Raw genomic sequence first — 22,637 nt, forward strand, 5'->3', positions numbered from 1 at the left:
CCTTCCCTCCTTCACCACTTCCTCCCTAAACCTTCTCTCATTCATCCACGGTCACTACAGTCTTCTCTCTCGGCTCTTTCTGTTGCCTCAAGCCACTCGGTCACTCCTCTCCCCCTGCACAGCCTTCTAATGCAAGCTATCCACTAACTTCCCGTTCCTTCTCTCTTCTAACGCTGCCTCCCAAACCTTCTTCTGCCAGTCTCGCAATGGCATTCCAGTGTCAAACCTTCACTCAGAAATTCACCTCCATTTCCCTCCATTAACCTTACCTGCCCGTCACTCTCATGTCACCTTTCCTCCTTTCTCCTCAACGTTCATCATCCCCATTCATCCTTCCTCCCCCTTCTTCTCCTACTCGTCTCCTCTCTTAGCTAACTGTACTCTTTGCTTAATAATATCGGCTTTTCTTCCTCTTCCTCCTATTATTCCTCCTCCTCCTCCTCCTCCCCCAGGCAGGTTGTGCAGTAACATAAAGGGAAGAATAGTACCGTTAATGCCCCCTCTTCCCTTTTGCCATTTCGTCCTCCTCTTTTGCTTCTTCTGCCCTCTCCTCCCTCTGCTCTTAAGCCCCCAAACACTACACACGACCTCGCATCCTCCTCCTCCCCCTCTTCATATGTGATCTCAGATACACACACACACACACACACACACACACACACACACACACACACACACACACACACACACACACACACACACACACACACACACACACACACACACACACACACACACACACACACACACACACACACTCAATACCGGGCTAATGAGCAGAAGGTGATCCAGGTAATAAAACTCGTATAAAAAGAGGCGGCGTATTGTCAACCCGCCATCGCGTTCCAATACTTTTTTTTTTTTTTACCCTTTTTTTCGCATATTTTACCGTTTTGGCGCGACCTCATACGCACGTGATCATAATATTAATTGGTTGTTTATGTATTCATGTGGCAGGAATAAATGAAATACACAAAAATCAATACAAACTCCCCATAACAGTAAATAAATAAAAGGAGCTTAAAACAAAAAGAAAAAGGAAAAAAAACTATAATGAATAAGAGTAACATAAATAAACGAATAATACATGACAATAACTCAAAATCTGTCGATATTTTAGCAGATATCATTCACACGATCAGAAATATTTGTATGAGTATAATACCCTGTGTTATGTGTTCGGTAAACTGAATTGTGTAGCGATGGAGGAGGAGGACAAGGAAGAAGAGGAAGAGGAAGAAGAGAAGGAATAAGAAGAGGAAGAAGAAGAAAAAAAAAGAAAAAGAAAAGAAAAAAAAGAAGAAAAAGAAGAAAAAGAAAAAGAAAAAAAGAAAGAGAAAAAGACGGAGACAGAGACAGAGACGGAGACGGAAACGGAGACGGAGACGGAGACGGAGACGGAGACGAAGATAGAGAAATAGAAGAAAACAAAAACATCAGCAAGAACGAGAAGAAAAAGAAGGAGAGAGAGAGAGAGAGAAGATGAAGTAGAATAAAGAATGTGAAGAAAAAGTCCACATCCAGTTAACAGTTTAGCAATGACTCACCGCGATGGTTCTTACGGTGACTGGAGGAACTGTCATGATCCCTTCACAATGCTCTCCTCCTCCACCACCTCCGCCTCCTCTTCCTCCTCCACCTCGTCCTCCTCCTCCTCGTCCTCTCGTCCGTTTGTCATAAAAAAGCCTCTCGGTTAAGTCAACACTCTTCCTCACAAGCAACTGACTTAGGTTCTTTACATTGAGGACTTATCGAAATCTCTCCTCCTCCTCCTCCTCCTCCTCCTCCTCCTCCTCCTCCTCCTCCTCCTCCTTGAAGAATCCCGTTGATCTCCTCCACTCGAAATCATGGTTACCGTTTTTTCTGTTTCTTCTTTTTTTTTTTATTGTTCCTTCGCTCCCTCGCCCTTCGTCGCTTTATATTTGGTTTTGTGTAGAATTTTATATCCCCTCTTTTATTCTCTCTCTCTCTCTCTCTCTCTCTCTCTCTCTCTCTCTCTCTCTCTCTCTCTCTCTCTCTCTCTCTCTCTCTCTCTCTCTCTCTCTCTCTCTCTCTCTCTCTCTCTTCCTTGTTATTCTCTCTCTCCCGTTTGTTTATCTTAGTTTGTTGGTCTTTATTTATTCATTCTTACGTTCGGCCTGTTGCACCGATACACCATCTTGATGGGCCTGTTGGTGGGTCCCACCCCGTTCGTGGAGCAGGCAAGTGTTTATAGTGGCGCCATCTTATTTGGCTCATGCTGTCCCCCGAAACTCATCTTTGCTCCAGAGTCCGGGTTGATAGATGGTCTTCAGGAAAGTCTTAAGCCACTCGGCGATGATTGAAAATTGTTAGCTTGTAGCGGTGGGTGGGACTTGAACACGGGTACTCCAGGACACCGGGGCTCGCACGCTAACCACTCAGCCACCGCCTCCCTATGTTTGTTTTATTTTTCGTTGTGTTACTTTTCCGTTTTATATTTGGTATGGTGTAGTATCTTGCTTCTTTTCTTTTCAACTCTCTACAACTTTAATTCTAGTCCTCATATTTTTAACTTCCTTTTCCACTATATCTTGCTTATGGTAATTCTAATCTGTTGTTTATGTTTTGTTGTTGCATTCTCATTTTTTTTCAACTTTTCACCTTCCTCTTTATTTGTGTTTTCCATCTCTCAATCTTTATTTATTTATTTTTTGTTTCTCTAGCGTGCGTTGTTTTCCTTAGTTGCAGTTCTTGCCTTTGTGGTACTGCTCTCTAGTTGTTTTTGTTTTGTTGTTGCATTCTCATTTTTTTTCAACTCTTCACCTTCCTCTTTATTTGTGTTTTCCATCTCTCAATATTTAGTTTTTTTCTTTTTTTTGTTTCTTTAGCGTGCGTTGTTTTCCTTAGGCTGCTGTTCTTGCCTTGTGTTACTGTTCTCTACCTTTTTTTCACTTTTCTTCCCGTTACTCCTCTGTGTGCCTGGCCTCTTGTTTATCCTCTTATTCTTCTCTTCACACTTCTATTTTTCTCTCTCCTCCTGCAGTTCCTCTTCCTCGCTTCTCGTTATGGTTGCTTCTGTGTGAATTTCGTCTATGAATACTTCTCTACTGCCGAACGACAATAGGATTCGGACCAAAGGATAAATGAATACAAATGAAGATAGATAGATAGATAGATAGATAGATAGATAAAGTATAATAGAAAGATAAATAGATAGAGAGAGGTGAATTTTTAAGTGTCATGCTATTCCCTTCTTTGATATGACTTTCTTCGTCAGGAGGAAGTTCCCACCAACTTCACTTCCACGTCTCTACACATCCTCAAAAACCCTTCCACCTCGTAACTCTATATTTGTCCATGCCATGAGAGGCTGCGGGAATAATGAGAACGTTAGTGAAGCTGATAATGACTAATGATGGTGATGATGGTAATGGTGATGATGATAATGGTGATAATGGTGATGGGTACTTTTTAATGGCTCATCTTTTTTCGTTTCAGGCAAGTAAAGCGACACTGGAATTCTGGTGACCTTCAAGATTTGGTAAGGTAATTGTATTAGTTTGTTTGTGTGTCTGTCTGCCTCCCCTCCCCCTCCCCTGCTCCCCTTTTTTCTCTATCACCACCTTAGTTCCCAGCTCGCAGGTGTGACAAACTATTGCTAACGACACACCTTTCTAACCCCTCTTTGCGATTAATGTTGAGATGTTCCCTTTTGTTCTTTCAGTTTCTTTTCCTCTCTAGCTATATCATTAATGTTATTTTTGTGATCACTTCCTTGATAGTAAGTTTCTGTTTTATTTTTATGGTTGGTGGTCGTGCTTTTAAAGACACCCTGAACATTATTTTAACGACTTTTTTTTATAACGAAGAAGACAGCTCAGGGGCGAAAAAAACAAAACAAAAACAAAAAAAAAAGGTTAAAAACATTCCACATTCCACTGCACCCATTAAGAGGGCAGAGTATCGAAATTTATTGTAAAGTAATACCTTGGCTGAGAGGCGGGATATAATTGCATATCTTTCCTTGCTTTATATCGCCCATTGTCGCCGATGGGTAACGTGGTCGCAGTATATAACACGGAGGGACGAGCGATTTAATAAGCTTTCAAAATCTCGAAATTAACCTCATCTTCGCCCCTCTCGACCTTCGTGTGGAAATTAAGATCTCGAGGTCAGGAGGCAGTTCGGTAAAGTTAGACGAAGGTGTTGAAGAGTAACCTAACCACACACCTCCATTCGACAGCTAATTTAGAAGGGAAGAAGTTATACCATCCCGGGCAGGTGTGGAGGAGCGGGGTGGAGAAACAGGGCTACGGGGCGCCCCATCTGGAGAGGGCATGCTGGTCTTGTTCTTCCCAGCCTTCTTTAGTTTTTTTTTTTTTCTACAACAAAGGAGATAGCTCAAGGGCACAAAAAAAGGAAACAATAATTAAAAAAGGCCGCTACTCGCTGCTCCTAAAAAAAAGAATCAAAAGGGGTGGCCGAAAGAGAGGTCAATTTCGCCCTGATTGTACACACTGTCACTACCTCGCCTCCTTCTCCGAGTCGGCGCGTCACTGGGATAGCGCTTAACACCACTTGGGCCTCTTAATTCTTGCAGTTCTAAGATTATTTGAACCTCTTTAATCTGGCAGGTTTAATATCACGTGGACTTCTTCATTCTAGCCTGTGTAAAATCACTTGGAACTCTTAATTCTATCAGTTTTAGCAGATTATCAGGACACCTCTCCTCCCGAAATTGACCTCTCTTTTTGGACACTCCTTTGATCTCTATTCAGGAGCAGTGAGTAGCTGGGTTTTTTTTTTCTTTACGCCCTTGAACTGTCTCCTTAGCTGTAAAATAAACAAAAACAAAACATTCGTAACTCGTAGTTTTACCAGGTTTAAAATTTTAATAGGCTTAGCAACACTTGGGGACGGTTGAGTCTAGCACCACGTGGACCTCAGAATTCCAGCAGGCTTATCTTTAATTGAGCTTTTTAATCCCGTTTAGTTTTCTGTCTTTCTTAACCCGCCCGGAGCTGCATCTGGCGGCGGCGTGATGAAGCCGGTGTGCGTGCGGCTGACGTGTTCATTTGCGGGCGGTGCTGCGGCGGCCCTCCATGCCCACGAGAGGTGAATGTTAATTAAAGCCGATGACAAGCCGAGGAAAAAAAGGTTAAACGAATATAAATAATAAGCGATACGTCTTCATTAAGGACTTTGATCTTTCTTTTGTGTGTGTGTGTGTGTGTGTGTGTGTGTGTGTTAGTGGTGAATAATAATTACTACCGATTAGAATCTTGAAAATAACAACAACAGGTGGTAATATTTATAGATGGTGCGTCTTTTATCTTATACTCTGGTTTAGTTTATTGTTTCGCTGCGGGTGAATATTTGAGTTGACAATAGTGGTAATTAAGTGAGGAGGTCCAGGTACTTCATTTAATCGAAACATTTTTTAACCCCGTTTTTATTTAATTTAGAGATCAAGAAAACATGTAAATGAAGCACTGCAAAAAAGTAAACAAGGAAGCAAATAAAAGATATAGACCATTATCAAGCAAGACATCTTCCTTTAGGCTTAACATACTTTTTTCTTTCTTATTATTTTTTTCCACCGCTGCATTTTATCATAATTTTTTTTAGCGCGAGGAAACTATATATACGAAGACTAAACCAGACATCTTTATTTAACTCCGTACCCAAATAACACAACAATAACGAACTAAAATCAAACCACACATCCTCATTTAATTAAGACCCGCTACTTCTTTTTTTTTAGTTTTTATTGCCATTTTCTTTAACGGTCACCTCTTTTAAGTAGCTGACGTTTGGCGCACAAGGTAGACGGTAATTAACCCGGTAGCTGCGGGGATCATGTTTCTTAAAGGCTCTTCCCTCTAAGCAAGAAAAATGAGAAAAAATCATCACTCACACAAACCATTTCATAATATATGTCAACGCATTTGTGATCAGTTTATGCATCATCTATTTTTTGGAGGTCTATATCATGGCACAAATTTAGCCCGTCGCTGCTACATGGTAAAGCCACAAATTTGGCCCCTCACTGCTACCAGGTTAATGTTAAGAAAATGACGATGCTGCAGTACTACACGAGACACCTTCATTGAGGCCTCACCAACGTTGCCAGATGATCGTATCCACCACATTGTATTTATCCTTTTTAAGCCTCAGACTCTCGTAGCTACACAAATAACGAAAGAATATTAAAGTTAACGTTAAAAACTGTTATTCATTGATGTTTGTTTGTATTGGATAGTTGGTTTTGCCATAGATATCAGTTAGAAAATGCGATAATTTGACACGCTGGGCCTCACGTCACATACACTTTCCACAACCCTCATCACTGTCCTTCCCCGCCATTCTCAGTGTACCGTTAAGAGAAGAGACTTGCTAAGGTAGGTATTATAAGACACCTTCGCGTCTCACATCAGCTATTTCTAAAGGTCAAAGAAGGGGTCAGTGGGGTTCTAATGAGTGTTTTTTCAGGTTCACGGTACAGAGGAAGGGTCACACTACCACCAGGGTCATAAAACTACTCCTGGAAATGCCCCAAACTCTTACGAAAGCCTTGCCAAATATGTGAACTTGGGCACCGAAATATCCAGTAATAGTATAGTATAAGGTTGGTATTGTTAGAAGCTCCCACCCCTCACATCAACTATTTCCAAAGGCCAAAAAGGAGATCAGTCGGTTTCTAATGAGCGTTTCTTTAGGCTCATGGTGCAAAAGAAGGGTCACACTACAACCAGGGTCATAAAAGTACCCCCTAGATTATTATTATTTTTTTTACAACAAAGGAGACAGCTCAAGGGCACAAAAAAGGAAACAATAATAAAAAAAAGCCCGCTATATCCTACGAAAGCCTTGTCAAATGTATGTGCTTGGGCGCCAAAAGGTTTAGGAATATGACCCTAATTAAGATCATATTTTTAAACGTTTCCTCACCTCAGTTCGCCTGTTTGAAGAGCCTCTCGTATAAGTTGCTGGGATTTCTTTGGACTGTTTTGAGATCCTATAGATAGTTTTACCCGACTTCTGCAACTACAACGGGAAAATCACCCATGAAAACCAGGTCAATCTTCTCTGTGGCCTTGGAAAATAGTCGAAGTGGGAGCCTGATGCGCTTAAGAATCTGCTGGACCTTAGACAACAGAGTAATACCGTTTCCAGCTCTCGTTCCTCATTGCATCCTTACTTAGGCCTCACGCTCGTACTTCTTCTCATGTATTATCATTTTCACCCTCGCCTCTCAGTCCCGTTTAGCGCAAGGCGGCTTTTATGATACAATTATACCGTTTCGAGCGCTCATTACAGGCTGGCGCGGGGCGTGGAGGCGGCCCCGTGGCGCTCTTGGGACTGATAACATCTGGGTGAGGCACATAAATCCTGAGAGCACGTTTTGTCTGTCTCTTAATCGAAACATTGAAATATAGTCGCCACTGTTAGCTTTGGCCGAGTTAGTGGACTGCCCGAGGGGAAGGAGGGAGGGAGGATATGGAGGAAGGGGTTGAGTTGCGGGAAGGGAGAGAATAGGGTTTAACTAGGAGGGGAGGAGAGGGATTGAGGTAGGATTGCGATGGGTAAGCATGGAGGGGAAGAGAGAAAGAGGAGGAAAGAGGATGAGGGATAGGATGTAAGGGAGGGGAGAAAGAATAGAAGGCACTGGCTCGTAAGAGAGGAAAGAGATGAAGAGATTGAGGTGGGATTAAGGAGGGAGGAGAGAGGAGGAGGAGAGAAGAGGAGAGAGAGAGAAGGAGAGAGGAGAGTAGAGAGAAGAGGTAGGAGGAAGAGGTTGGAGAGAGAGAGAGAGAGAGAGAGAGAGAGAGAGAGAGAGAGAGAGAGAGAGAGAGAGAGAGAGAGAGAGAGAGAGAGAGAGAGAGAGAGAGAGAGAGAGAGAGAGAGAGAGAGAGAGAGAGAGAGAGAGAGAGAGAGAGAGAGAGAGAGAGAGAGAGAGAGAGAGAGAGAGAGAGAGAGAGAGAGAGAGAGAGAGAGAGAGAGAGAACTGATAGAACTGTAAGAGAGGAACGGGGGTAAAAAAAAAAAGAGTTAATACTAAGAATGGGGATGAAGATTATACACACTGTTAAGCTTGGTGACCTTTCAAGAAAAAAATAAAGGACATAGAAAGAAAGCCATAAACAGAACAACAATAAAGATGAAAGTGAGAAAGAAATGACAAGCATAAAACAAGGAAAGGCAGAAAACAGGGACCATAGATGAAAAGGAACATAGAAAGTGAGAAGTAGCATGTGATGATGAGTATGGAAAAGAGAAAAGACCAAGTATATATATAGAAAAAGTGAAAAGGAAAAGAAGGAAGAGAAAGAAACGAAAAATATTAAATGAAAAAAGGAGAGGAGATGAGAGGAAAGAAGGAAAGAGAAGAGAGGAGAAGAGCAAAGAAGAGAAGAGGAGAGGAGAGGAAAGAAGGAAAGAGAAGAGAGGAGAAGAGAGGAGAGGAGAGGAGAGGAGAGGAGAGAGGAGAGGAGGCTAACAAGGGCAGGTGGCTCCAGAGGGCAGGCAGGTGAGAATATTCAGGTGTCCGGTAAGACGTCGGTTACCTGTCGTTATACCTGCATGGGGCGGGAAGGTGTTCTCGCATCGTAATGCCTTTTTTGTGTGTGTGTCTTTAGCGGACGACGCCGGTGAGTCGAAGAAAAAAAATGTATTATGTCCCACTTCCGGCAACTGCTTCCTGGGACCAGCTGCCAGTGTGTGTGTGTGTGTGTGTGTGTGTGTGTGAATGGGCTTAGTGGGTGAGTATAGATGAAAGAGATAGATGGATAGACAGATTGGCTTAGATAAAGATATACAGAAATAGAGGTAGAAGGAGAGAGAGAGAGAGAGAGAGAGAGAGAGAGATTTTCCTCCTCGTCTCCCTCCTCCCCCTCCCCCCTTCCCTCCCATTCTCCTCTTACACAGCTGGACGTCTCTCCTTGCCACGTGCCGCCTTCCTATCTTCATCTACAATCTCAGCCGTCACTTCCTGCCTCCTTCCTTCCTTTCTTCCTTGATTACTCGCTCTCTTCCTCCCTTCTTTTCTCCCTTAGTTCCGTTCTCTTTCACTCATTTTTGTTTTCTTACTTCTTCCTCCCTTTCTTTCATCCTTGGTTTTTTTCTGTTTCTTCTTATCCCATTTTTTTAATTTACTCACTTAACTTTTCTCATATTACTCGCTTTCTTCCTGTCTTCGTTTCTCCCTTTGTTCCTCTCTATTTTACTCATTTTTGTTTTCTTTCTTCTTCCTCCTTTTTGTTTCTTTCTCACACTTTTTTTCATCCTCTCATTTTTCTATATTTGATTTTCTTCTTTTATGTAGTCTTTTATTTTTTTTTCCTTTCTATGTCTTTTATCTATTTTTCCTCCTCTTTGTTGCTTCTTTCTCTTTCATACTTTTTTCTTCTTGTTTTCTCTTTCACTCTTCTCTTCTTTTTTTTTTAATTTATATTTTACTTACTTTGCTACATTTCTTTCCTTTACTCTGCGTTATTTTTTCTTCCTTTCTTTTTTCTCTTTCATTCGTTTCTCTTCTATTCTCTCCTTTACTTGGTTACATTTCTTTCCTCTATTCTTTGTTATTTTTCTTTTATTTTTTCTCTTTCATTCGTTTCTCTTCTATTCTTTCCTTTACTTACTCGGTTTTATTTTCCTCTCTTTCTCAGCTTCCGCGAGACACCACGACCGTTACTATATTCTACACTTTACTGCCGGGTCTTTTTGCTCCATTAAACTTGTTACACGCGCTGGAAAATTGTAAATATAACGTTTCCTGTATTAAATCGAGTCTTGCGTGTATTCATTTTTTACCACGTATACTTTTGCTTCAAGACTTTTGCTTCCAAGATCACGATATTTCTTTCTTTTTTTCTCTGCGTGTGTGTGTGGGGGGGGGGGAGGGGAGATTTTTTTTTGTGTGTGTATGTTTGTGGGTGTGTGGGTGTAATTTACCATGCACACACACACACACACACACACACACACACACACCTGCCCTTGCTTCCTGTGTGGCACTCTCTCCTCTTGGCCCTCTGGCAGCAATTAGTCGGCCAGGTGAGAGCATAAACAGGTGTGTGTGTGTGTGTGTGTGTGTGTGTGTGTGTGTGTGTGTGGAGAGAGAGAGAGAGAGAGAGAGAGAGAGAGAGAGAGAGAGAGAGAGAGAGAGAGAGAGAGAGAGAGAGAGAGAGAGAGAGAGAGAGAGAGAGAGAGAGAGAAGAAAGAAAATAAATGTCCAAAGACGAAAATCGAAATAGAAAATAGAAGATAAGTAACCACACATAAAAGTTACCGAGCAAGCGACACACGATACACATTTAAAACCAGAATTGACGTAAAACAAAACGAGAAAAAAAATACTAAAGATAAGCCATCGCAAAAGTGAAAGGACGTAACAGCAGATTGATGAGTGAGATTTTAAAGATACAGAGAGAGAGAGAGAGAGAGAGAGAGAGAGAGAGAGAGAGAGAGAATTAACGAAACCTGGAAGCGGCAAGAACAGGGATATAGGTTCGAGTATGACCCGAGATGGCAGGATAAACCAGTCAGTAAAAATTGTGGCGCTCACTTGAGAGTGGAAGTGACCACCTGAAGGGGATAGGGAGGGAGATGGGAAGGAACAGGGAAAAGGAGTGAGAGGGAGAGGAAGAAGGAGAGAGATGGCATAGAGATGGTCCGCGCTGTGATGGAATTTCAAACCGCCATGGATTCGGGGAAGGAAGGAAGCGTGAATGTTGTAAGTGTTGGTTGGCGGAAAAATGCGAGTTATTCGTCTCTAGGAATAACAAGACATGCTGGGTGTTTGTTTTATGTGTTTTGTAGCGACGGGTGTTGGAGGAGTGTTTTTCTACGGCATAGGGACAAGCTCCAGTGTAAAGGATAGCCCGTTAATCACTTCTACTATGACAGTAAAGAGAACTGAGTGGCCAGAAGAGAGGTCAGTTTCGGATGGAGAGGTGTATTGATGCTCCTGTGCGAATGAAAATAGTAAAGGGTCGTGTGGGAGAAGTGGTGTAGCAGTAGCCAAATTAATACATGAAGGATGCTGTGACGTGAGATAATATCGTCTTTAGCTTTGAATTTCATGGGATAGTAAATTATTTCTATTGGTTTAAAATGAAAAGAGAAAACATGCAAATATAATTAATGATCGTTCTGGCATATTTTCTCCCTCTTATATTTCAAGGATTGAATAAAAGAAAAAAAAATAGATATGCTTGTGTTTAAATTTATATAAAAGAAGAAAATATTTATGAATTGCTCAACAAAAGGGTGAGGCAAAGCACAATAATTTTCTACGTCTTTGATTCATGACCTGTGAAGCAACTGTGCAGGAGCGTTAAGACAGTAAAAAAGAAATAATGAAATGGTGGTCGCGAAAAAAAAAAATCTTACATATCACCCACACGAAAGAAAAAAATAAATAAGTGAGAGTAAGTGGGTGGAAAAGCATTAAAATTCCCGTCTTTCTCAACGATGCCGCGATAACCTTGACGATAATACCCGTAACCCTTCACCTGGCAAGCACCACAACCACCACCACCACCACCACTACTACCACTACCTCCACCACCACCACCATCACCACCACCACCATCACCACCACCACCACCACCACTATCACCACCACCACCACTATCACCACCACCACCATTACCGCCACCACCACTACCTCCACCACCACCACCACCAGAAGCAGTCGACTCACTACTTCCTTGGCACTGCACGTCGCCACTTGAGGTTCACTGTAAAAAGACAAAAAAGAGGAAGAAATAAAAATAAAAATAACTCGGAATGCATATCTTCCTCAACGTAGTGGCCCTGCAAACCATTTCAATACACAATCACACACTTGTATATTCTCACGCTTACTCTGCAATACCCCAACGTCCACACAGGTAACACACACACACACACACACACACACACACACACACACACACACACACACACACACACACACACACACACACACACACACACACACACACCCACACACACACACACACACACACACACACACACACACACACACACACACACACACACACACACACACACACACACACACACACACACACACACACACACACACACACACACACACACACACTCACTCACAACGCACACACAGACACAATCCAACCCTCATTACACCACTTCATTCTCCCACACACCACCACGTACACCAACCCTCAAACCACTTCACAGGTACACCAACACACCCATTCATTCATACTACACCACCACCCTTTAAAACACACTATAGCTACACACCAATTCACTCTCACACCAGCTTTGAACCTGTCTGTAAAGGCATAACACTTACTTTCTTCTCATTCCAACTTGATCCTGCAACACTCTAACCAACCAACAGACCAGTCCAGCTCCTCCCCTCCACACATACACACACACTAGTTCGCTCCCCCACACCTCAAAAAACTCTATAGATACACAGCATTTCACTCTCACACCAGCTCTAAACCAGTCTGTAAAGGTATAACACCACTTTCCTCTTCTCCCAACACACCATCCTGCCTACAACCCGTCCAGCGGTACCCTCACACACTTAAGTTCGCCCCCACACACCTGGACGGCAAGAGCAGAGTCACCGGTGTAATTAAGGCGGAGGACACGCTGTCGAACAAGGTATGCCGTTGTTTCGCAGTCACAGAGGACGCGTTTTTATTTTTTTGTCCCTTCTCTTCCCTCCCGCGGGACATACCTAGCGGGACACGATCTCTCTTGTCTCTCTCGCTGTCTATGTAACGGCTGTGTGTGAGTATGTGTGTGTATGTGCGTGTGTGTGCTGCGTCTGGGTCACCGTTAAGAAGGAGGAAGAGAAGAAGGAGAAGCAGGAGGAGGAGGAGAAGGAAGAGAGGAAGAGGAAGGAACAGCCACTCATCTAACAGTGCTGTCATCGTAACCTGGTCATCCACGCTGCTGCATTCCTGTCATGAGTAAAGAGGTGGAAAAAAGAAAGAAAAAACAGTGACGGTGGACTTGCATTATCTTCGCTGCTGATATAGATGATGTGAGATGTTGATGACGATAAAAAGAAGGAGGAAGAGGGGAAGGATGAAGAGGAGGAGGAAGAGGAGTGGAATAACGATGCTGATTCAAAGGAAGAGGAAAATGGGGGAGGAGGAAAAGGAGGAGGAGTAAGAGGAGAGGAATAACGATGATGAAGAAAAGGAAGAGGAGAAGGGGGTAGTAGGAAAAGTAAGAGGAATAAAAGAAGAGGAATAACGATGATGAAGAAAAGGAAGAGGAGATGGAAGAAGAGGAGGAGGAGGAGGAGGAGGAAGAGAAAGAGGATGAGAAGGCTGAGGAAAAGGAAGAGAGAAATGATGATGATGATGTGATAAAAACGTACTAATGCTGCTTCCCACATTACGGACGCGCACTTTTTACTCGCTTACATCTTCGTCCTGCCCGCTGACCTTCTTTTTTTGGATGTCTTTTAACCGTGTGTTTCTTGCTTACGCCGCCGCCGCCAACGTGGAATTACCGCTTGTGTTTCTTGCTCGCATCGCCGGCAAACACACAATTACCTCTCCCGGCACGCAGGGCGGTGGCCATCAGCGTCAGGAGGCACCGAGGTATTACTTGGAGAGAAGACGAGATTTTGACACCCGGACAAATTATGGTTCCGTCCTGAAGGCCGCGCTGACCTGAGGATGAACGTGTGCTGCGGTAACTTTCGTGTATATGTCTTTAAGAATGATGATAATGATGATGATGACGAGGGTGATGATAATGAAAAAATTGATAATGCCTTGACGCGGCAACTTAGGGATGATGATGATAATGATGATGGTGATGGTAATGATAAAGGTGATAATGATGGAAAATTAACATAGAGAAGCCAAAAATATACTTGTCACCTCTGCCTTGTGTGGTGTAAACGTAATGAGGATAATAATGAAAAAAAAAGAAGACAATAGTAAAGTTAAAGATAGCCGTGCCCACATTACACTGCATGATAAAAAATAATAACAATAAGAGTTAAAGTTTTATATAGCTAAGAGAGCTCATGAAATACAAAACATCGCAGTCTGCTAAGAGTGATACAGAAAATATGAAATACAGTAATACAATAAAACACAATACAAACACAGAGTAAGGGCGTACTCCAGCTCATGCCGAGACAAGCAAAGCATCGCGTGACGGAGACCAATTCCTGCCCATTGAGCTTGATAGGAATCTTTGTTACCCGGGAACAGCGATGGACGCGGGCAGGTAAAGCAGGTGATAAGCCACTCAGCCGCGGCGGCCAGGTAGTCCCGGGAGTAAGATTGCAGAGTGGCATGCAACGGACGGAAGAAACAGAAGAAATTATACGCAGCAAAACGTTCGAGACACGACACGGCCAGAGAGGCGAGGTGAAAAAAAAATGTGGATCAAGTAAGGTAACATGCAGGAGGAAGAAGAGGAGGAGGAGGAGGAGGAAAAAGAGAAAATAAAGTTGAGTGACGAACAGAAGGAGAACGGAAAACCCCCAATCACCGGTACAGACCATCATGACGCACACACCTGGCGGGAACGTGTGTGGCCTTACTTGCTGTGGCCCACCTGCCTGTCTGCCACCACTCCACCGCAGACACACCCAACAGACCCAACACCCAACACCCTCGCCTCCGTCAGCGGTGAGGCGGCGTTTCTTACTGCATATACTTTGTTACCTTCCTTTTTTTACGGTGATGGAAACAGAACGAGAAGCGAATAAAAACAAGCCTTGAAACCCGGACCCTGTCAAGAGAAAAAGCGAGGAAGATGCCACGAAAGATGATTCAAATTAATTCCAGGTGTGCCTCGATGCTCCCCTACCTGTGAGAAAGATCGTAAAAGTAAAAATAATGCAAATAAGGAGATAAAGCTTTGACACAGATGGAGGAGGCGGGATATTGAAGCGGACGGTGGGGGTGAGCCAGAGATAAGCGGGGCGAGCCGTGTGCCGGAATGGGTTCGTGGCTCACATTACTCGGCGCACAACTCTCACTATATAATGGTCTTCCCTCCCCGTGCTCTCGATATCAGAAATTCATAAAGTCTGGTAGTTATGTCTCGTCAATTTGCTTTATGGCGAGTTTAGATGAAGGAAAAAAGGTACGTGTTCTTTTCTTTATTGTGGTGGAATGGGTTCTTTGCTCAGACACTTCTTCCATACTCGTCTTATTGGTTTTCTCCTTTATCTTTTAGTATCAGAAACCCGTAAGGTACAGGAATTATACTCGATGTAAACTCGCTTTATGATAAGTTTCAACGCGATTCAGGACATTTAGATAACCACAAGTATGACTAACAGGCGATAAAAATACTAAAACTCTCACATAAATAATGCACCGAAACTACACAAGACGCCATGAAAACACCTAAAATGCACGGCAGGAAAATTCATATAATAATAATAAGTGTAAACCCTTTGAGGCGTTACCAAGTATGGCGCCGATCGGTGAAGAGTTGGCTGTCCACACAAAAACGAGAGACAAAGGAGACGCGAGACACTTATACTAACTTAACCGGCCAATAAAAGTGACACTCGAGATTAGAAGTCAGTCACTCCGCATAAATTTACTTCTCTTATTAATTTCGTCTATATATTTTTCTCTCCCACTGCGTCTGGTAGGTACTCACCCTCCTATCTATGAAGCGTGCGTTCGGTTACTGTTATACTTAGAGAAAACTTACTATTCCCTCTATAATCTGAACACACACAAACACAGATACAAATATAATCAGAAACGATATATTTGTCCTTCTCTCTATTATTAATTTCGTCTATATTTTCCTCTCCCACTGCGTCTCGTGCTCCCACTTCTCTCTATATGATGCTTCGGTTTGGTAATATATTCAGGGAAAACTTTTATAATCTCAACAAACACAAACACGCACAGATATACAAATAATCCGAAACCTTTTATTTGGCTTCCTCTCATTATAACCTTGTTGCTGCGCCTTGGTCCCGTATGCAAAGGTCGACCGGGTCGCCCATTAGGCTCAGGCGCTCTCTCGTCAATTTGTGCCCTCCGATATGGCAGTCCAATTATATAAATCAGGCAGGTGGGGTCGCGGCCGGGTCCACTCTAATGATAGGGGGGAGCTGCTGTGGCAAGTGGGGCGGCTGACTGGGTGTTTTTGTTGGTACACTTGCTCCCATTGCGACCAGTGTGTTACGGAGGGTTGAGGGGGGTGCGCGGCGGTGCGTGACGAGCTGCCCGGAAGGAAAAACAGAGCAGAGCAGGGCAGGGTGCAGGGCAAGGCGAAGACATAATGTTTGGAAAGGAAACCTGACCCCTGAATCAATTAACCTTTTCTGGTATTGCGTAACTGAAAACAGACGGAAATAAAGATCGAAATGAATGATCCCCGGACCTCTAATTTGTCTGGTCCAGGTACAGGTGTTCAGAGTGGCCCCGGGTACATTACACTGGAGCTCAGGTGTGACAGGTGAGAATGGACCACACTAAACTTTGTGGTATTGTATAACTAAAACATTGGCCGAAATAAAAATGAAAGTAAAGCACCCATAGGCCTCAAATTCCCTTTCTTAAGCACCAGATGTTCTGAGAGGCCCCAGGGGCGATGCACGGGAGCTCAGGTGTGACAGGTGAGGTTAGGCCACGCTAACTTGATGACCAACACACCTGTTCACCTCGACCCCTCCTACACGCCCCCTTGACCACCCTAAGATCCCTCCCTCCCGCCCCCTCTCCTCCCCTTACACCCACTGACCAGCTGTGGGTGGAAAGGAAAGTTAAGACTCGCGGGAAAAGAAATGAAAAAAAGACGAACAAAAACCGCTCGCCAATCATTATGAAAAGGGAAAAAAATGGTTGGTTGGTCACGTTCGGTAATCCATCTCGAGAGGGGACGAATGATACCAGAGCAAGAATTTATAGTTTCGCAAGAGTGGTGGTAAGTAAGTATCATTGGAGGCGGGGAATATTGTGTTGAGATGTTTGGCACTGCTCATGGCGTGGCGGCCGCCGAAGGTAATGAAAGTTGTGAGTGAGATTTCCTTGTGTGACCTGAGACCTGGTGGCGGCGGTGGTGGTGGTGGTGGTTGGGTGGCGATGATGGTGGTGGCGATGGTGGTGGTGGCGATGGTGGTGGTGCAACGGTGAGTGGAATGAAGAAAAAAGTGATACCGAGAATAATTGAACGTAATGAGAGAGAGAGAGAGAGAGATATATATATATATATATATATATATATATATATATATATATATATATATATATATATATATATATATATATATATATATATATATATATATATATATATATATATATATATATATATATATATATATATATATATATATATATATATATATATATATATATATATATATATATATATATATATATATATATATATATATATATATATACTAATTTATTCATTACTTTTACTTATCAACTTTATCATCCTTAGATAACAAACAGAAAGAAACGACGAGACAAACAAGAGAAATGACAGACAGACTGACATTTAGGGCGAAAGGAAGTAGTGTATACAGCCTGCCTATCCATCTACCTGTTTTTCTTTCTATCTGTCTCTCTATCCGCCTATGTCTGTCTACCTGTATAGTTCGTCAGGTGAGGGATGGGGGGGGGGGGGGGGTAGGGTGAGGGGTGTCGTGGGAACCGTGCCAGGCAGTAAGGCTGTTAGGAGCTAATTATTGAAGATTTACGAGAAGGAAGGGGAAGAAAGAGGGAAATAAAGGGTGGGGGGGGGGGGGAGGAGGAAGGAAACAAGGGAGCCAAGAATGATACATGTTTCCCGTCTCCTATCGTCACTTCCATTATCACCATCTTCTCCCTTCCTCTTCTTTACCTGTCTCCTTATAGCCATTTTCACCTGTTTTCTTACCTGTAACTACCTAACTTTTTTATGCGGGCCTTTTTATGCGGGCTTTTTTTATTATTGTTTCTTTTTATGTGCCCTTGAGCTGTCTCCTTTGTTGTAAAAAAAAATAACTAACTGTCTCCTCCCTCGCTTTATTTCTCTCAGTCTCTGCTTGATCTTCCGTTATCATTACTTGTGTTTCGTGTTTGTTTGTTACCTTCAGTTCTATTATTTCCTCGTTCTTCTCCCTGTCTAACTGTCTCCTCACTCGCTTTATATCAATCAGTCTCTGCGTGACTTTCCGTTATTATTACTTGTGTTTCGCGTCAGTTTGTTACCTCCACTTCTATTATCACCATTCTCTCCTCGTTCTTCTCCCTCTCTAACTGTCTCCTCCGTTTATCACTCTTCTCTCGATCATTTGTTATAGCCAGTGAGTTTCCGCGTCTCTTTTTTTCTCCTCGCCTTCCTTCAGCGTCAAGCCTTGTTATGTTATGTTCCACGTGATTAATTTAATACTTCAGTGATGATAGCTTTCACGAAGGCTTGGATTGCTGTTCTTAACGTTATGTCTGTTATTATCGTTATTACTTTTATCATCGTCATCGTAAAAGTCGTAAGTGTCATTATTATTATGTGAAAGCTAATAATTTTTGATACGTTTTTGGTGTGTGTCTAAATGTTGACCGTTAGATGTTCTTTTTTGTTTGAGGCGGTGGTGGTAGTGGTTGCTGCAGCAGCAGGAAAAGTGGTAGTAGCAGTAGTAGTAGTAGTAGTAGTAGTAGTAGTAGTAGTAGTAGTAATCGTATTAGTATTATTAGTAGTAATATTATTACTACTAGTATTAGTAGTATTAGTGATAGTAGTGGTAGTAGCAATAGCTTGTAGTAGCAGCAGCAGCAGTAGTAGTAATAGTAGTAACAGTAGTAGTAGTAGTAGTAGTAGTAATAGAAGTAATAGTAGTAGTAGTAGTAGTAGTAGTAGTAGTAGTAGTAGTAGTAGTAGTAGTAGTAGTAGTAGTAGTAGTAGTAGTAATAGTAGTAGTAGTAGTAGTAGTAGTAGTAGTAGTGGTAGTAGTAGTAGCAGTAGTAGTAGTAGTAGCAGAAGTAGTAGTAGTAGTAGTAACAGTAGTAGTAGTAGTAGTAGTGGTAGTAGTGGTAGTAGTAGTAGTAGTAGTAGTAATGGTAGTAGTGGTAGCAGTAGTAGTAGTAAAAAAAAAAAAGTCGTAGTAGTAGTATTTCACCTCAGGTGACAACGAATATAGAGACTAGTAAAATAAGGAAGCTCTGTTGAGTGCCCACTCTCCAACAGGTTTTGCCCAACACCCATCGGGTCAGGTGTAACCAATCACCAGCAACAGTGCGGCTATGCTCTTCCTTCATAGTCTATAGGGAGGAGCTTCTCGCCTGAATCGTAGTAGTAGTGGTAGTAGTAGTAGTAGTAGTAGTAGTAATAGTAGCAACAGTATTATTATTATTATTATTATTATTATTATTATTATTATTATTATTATTATTATTATTATTATTATTATTATTATTATTATTATTATTATTATTATTATTATTATTATTATTATTATTATTATTATTATTATTATTATTATTATTATTATTATTATTAGTAGTAGTAGTAGTAGTAGTAGTAGTAGTAGTAGTAGTAGTAGTACAAGTAGTAGTAGTACAACTTAAACACACACTCAAAAAATTTCAACGGGACTGACTATTCACCTTTCCTGCTGCTGTACCTACTTTAACCGTTGTTGTTTTTTGTTGCTTTATATATATATATATATATATATATATATATATATATATATATATATATATATATATATATATATATATATATATATATATATATATATATATATATATATATATATATATATATATATATATATATATATATATATATATATATATATATATATATATATATATATATATATATATATATATATATGTATATATATATATATATATATATATATATATATATATATATATATATATATATATTTATCTGTATATATATATCATTACTGCCCCGAACACCTTCACGCCATTAGCTTTATTTATGGCCGCGGCGGCTGATGCGAGGACGAGGTTGACAGGCGGATAAGTGGGAGGAAGTTTTTATACCTATGTATCTTTCTGTCTGTCGACCTTTCTTGAACTGTGCACTTGAATGTATTTTTTCTTATAGCCACCTTGTGCTTTGTAGTTTGTATTTGTACTGATGAGTAGGAGGAAGAGTTATTTTTTCAATTTTTCCTACTGTCTGTATTGAATCTTTTCTAATATCTCTGCGTCTTTTTAGTACCGTTAACATAAGGTATTTGCCGCTTCCTTCACCTAAATCATTCTCCTGGATTGCTATCATTATGTGTATTAGCTCATTTTCCTCTTCATTTTCCTTTCCAGTTCTTTCTCTCTCCTCTTGCCTCCCTCACTCTCTTCACCCTTCCTGCATTTCCTCTTTACTGCCTCAATTACCCCTCCCATTAACCTTTCTCTCTTTTCTCCTTTCCTTAAGTATTCATTTCTCACTTCTCATTGCCTTTTCCTATCCTTTTCACTTTTCATTTTTCATTTCACATTTCTCCCTTTTCTCCTTTCCTTCTCCTTTCCTTTTCATTTCTCATGCATTTTTCATATTCCATTTCTCATTTCTCCCTTTTCTCCTTTCCTTAAATATTCCTTTCTCATTTCTCAGTGCCTTCTCCTTTCCTTCTCACTTTTCATTTCTCATTTCTCCATTTTCTCCTTTCCTTTTCCTTTCCTTTTCATTTCTCATGCATTTTTCATATTCCATTTCTCATTTCTCATTTCTCCCTTTTCTCCTTTCCTTAAATATTCCTTTCTCATTTTTCATTTCTCGTTCCTCTCTCATTTCTTCTCCTCGCCCCTCACCTTCCCTTCCTGACTCATTCCTCTTCAGTCCTTCACTCTCGCCTTTCCTCCTTTGCGGTCATACTCTTCACCACTCCGCCATCACTTTCTTTTCCTCATTTTTTATCCCACTTCTTCCTTCCTGCATGTTCTCTTCCCCACTTCCTCTTCTCCCCTCTATCTTCGTTGTATTTTTTCTCTCCCTCTCACCAATTCTCCTTGTAACCTCTTACCTCTCCTTTTACCTCCCTCCCGCTTCTTCATCTCTAGTTTCTCCTCACTATCGGACAATCTTTCCCTCCTCTCTTTGTTTCCCCCCTCATTCCCTTCATCGTTACCTCTTACCTACGCCTCTCCTCCCCCCTTTCCCACTCTTTTCCTTTTCTTTCAGTAATATGTTCTCCTCTTCTCCCCATCTTTCGGCACATCATCCCATCACCCTAATGTCTAACCCCCCACTCCTCTCCCTTCATCTCCTCCTCTTCCTCTCCTCATCATCCTCTTAGTCATCTTCTTAATCCCTCTCATTTGTTGTCCGTAACCTCTCACTTCCACCACTCCCTCATGCATCCTTCTCCTTCCCATCATCCCCTCTTAGTCCTCCTACTCCCCCTCTCCTGATACATTCCCCCTTATCATGCCAGCAGTGCCCATGGGTAGCGTGCCCCTCGCCCTACGCCCCCGAGGAAGCCATTACCCTTGACCTTCGCGTCTCAGGGAGGGGCCAGTGACCTTACCTGGGCCGCGACATACCTAGGTGTGTGTCCCGCTGTCTTGGAGTGACGCGTGAGGCCCATTGGCTGATAGTCTTGTCCACTCCATAACCTTTTTACCATCCACACTCACTCCACTCCCTCTCTCCCTCCTGTACTTTGCCATACCTTCCTTTCAGTCTGTCCATTCCTTTCCATTCTGTCTATCCTTCCCCCTTTCTTTCTTTCTCCCTTTTTTACTCATTCTAGCATTTTTTTTTCCCCTTGCAACTCTTCGTCCCTTTCTTATTTGGCTCTTCTATTTCTCCTTAAACAGTCAACCTTTTTTTTCTTTTTCCAACTTGTGTATTTTCCCCCTTTATTTCCCTCTTCCCTTTAGTAGCCTGTCTTTTATGCCTTTCCTTCTTACTCTGTCAACTCTCCGTCCCCTGTGCACTTCTCAAGGTGCACTCCATTCAGCAGCCTGCTTTATCTCAACCCTTCAGGCCTGCCTCCTCTCTACCCTCTCTTTGCCTCTCAACTTCGTCTCCCTTTCCCTCCTGCAACTTGCTGTAAGTGCTCTTTTTTATTTCTTTGTTTTATAATATTTTTCGCGTTTTTTCGTCTAGCTAAAGCTTGCGGTTCGTGTTTTTCCCCTTTTAATATTCCTTTATTATTATCGAAAGTTCTGATGTTTTCTGTTTTGGTCTTTCTTGATTTATGCGTTTTGGTTCGTTTTTACTTCCCATTTATTTTGGAGTTGGAAAAATCTGCAGTTGGTGATGACAAACAGTAGACAGGGTGGTTGCAAATACTACTAGTGCAGACACATATGGTTCTCCTGTAGATTACAATTTTTTTCCATCTCTTTCTTTCCTTAAATTCTTGATGATTTTGCGTTCCTTTCTTCCTCTACCTAAATTATTTCGGTATCGTACTTTTTTTCTTTTTCTTTTGCATTTTATTTTACACCATTTTTGCTTCATGATCTAAAGCGATTTATTAGTTCTCGGTTTATGTCAAGATTTATTTATCCTCCACGTGCCTTTTTTTCGGTCGCCACATCCGCTCCGGGGTAGTTATTTCCAGGTTATGAAGAGTGCCTTCAGGTTTTCCTTCCTTCTTTTCTTTTTCTTGTATCGTCTCTCTGCCCTTCCTTCGGTGATACATACACTTTGCATAACTACGTCTTTCTCTCCTTATTTCGTCATTGCGTCGTGCTGATTTTGTCTTC

At 41.8% G+C, this 22,637-nt stretch overlaps 1 protein-coding gene across 3 annotated transcripts in view; it reads left to right on the top strand.

Annotated features, from left to right (window-relative positions):
* Window positions 1-22,637, top strand: part of LOC127004029 (protein inscuteable homolog) — a 225,072-nt gene that overhangs the window by 119,750 nt on the left and 82,685 nt on the right. The window contains exon 1 of one of the 3 annotated variants that reach the window (XM_050871255.1): window positions 3,481-3,502. The exons of the other annotated variants lie outside the window; for them this stretch is intronic. The gene's annotated coding sequence lies outside the window, so the exon portion shown is untranslated. Of the gene's footprint in view, window positions 1-3,480; window positions 3,503-22,637 lie in introns of those variants that run through there. 3 annotated transcript variants of the gene reach the window in all.

This window comes from Eriocheir sinensis, chromosome 27, assembly GCF_024679095.1.
Source record: "Eriocheir sinensis breed Jianghai 21 chromosome 27, ASM2467909v1, whole genome shotgun sequence".
Classification (NCBI taxonomy): domain Eukaryota; kingdom Metazoa; phylum Arthropoda; class Malacostraca; order Decapoda; family Varunidae; genus Eriocheir; species Eriocheir sinensis.